This window comes from Primulina tabacum, chromosome 1 (genome assembly GCF_025594145.1).
Source record: "Primulina tabacum isolate GXHZ01 chromosome 1, ASM2559414v2, whole genome shotgun sequence".
Classification (NCBI taxonomy): Eukaryota; Viridiplantae; Streptophyta; class Magnoliopsida; order Lamiales; family Gesneriaceae; genus Primulina; species Primulina tabacum.
The window spans coordinates 41,518,531-41,519,565 of record NC_134550.1 but is presented as its reverse complement, the minus strand read 5'-3'; positions in this window follow the sequence as shown (position 1 = coordinate 41,519,565).

Here is a 1,035-nt window from a genome sequence, read left to right as displayed (position 1 = left end):
GTTGATCGGATGTCAGAAATGGAAGTCATTATACCGATGAGGTTGGTCTGAATAGATGCAATTTCTTCGAATAGAGACTCACTTTCTATTGTAATGCCTAAAGACATGGCTCCGGAAGTTTCTGGTTGCTCTCTGTTCTCTTAATTAAAAATGACCAATGCCTCTTCAGTTGTTTCAGTTGTAGTATTGACAATTTCTGAAGTATCTTCTGGTAAGACTTCCTGTTGTGCTTGTGGAGGAGAAGTTGGATCAGTAGCAGGGTCTGATGATTCTTCAAGTGGTTGATCAGTTGAAACAACAGTTATTTCTGGGATAGAATGCTCAACTGATGTTTCGGTTGGCTGAATGATAGAAGGCTGATCAGCTGGCAATTCTTCAGTTGCAACTAAGTGCAGCTGAGCCTCTTCAGTTGGTTCAAAAGCTGTCTGTTCAGTCATGATAACTGATTGAACTGGCTATTCAGTTCTCAAAGTTTCTTGTTCAGTTGTGGACGGCAACTGAACTGGTTCTCCAAGAGGTTGATATGGGGCTTGAAAAACTGGTTCTTCAGTTGAGAACAACTCTTCAACTGCTTCAGTAGTGGATAGTTGAACGTCAGAGGCAACTGATTTGATTACTTCATCAATGTTGGCCAATGATAATTCAGCGTCTGTGTAGAGTGTAGCTTGAACAGTTGAAGACTGAGGAACATCAGTTGGCTGTGATGCATCTTTAGAAAGAGAATCAGTCATCTGTTCAGCAGAGCCCGCACTGGGATCCTTGGATGACTGATCTGTTTGAGCTGATTGATCAGCTAGCTCATCAGAAGAAAGAACTTGGGAATTATCTGGAATAATAAGTTCTTGATCCATTTCCCAATGCTTGATATCCATTTGCAGAGCTAACAAGTCCAAGTTCATTTGGTCATGAACTGCTTTATCATTAATAGCAGTTGGGCTTCTGGGATCGTAGTTCTGACGCAACTGACTGATCAACTGACTTAATTTCTTTTCCTGTATCTGATCAAAGAAATATTTCTTCCTCTCAAGAGCTTGA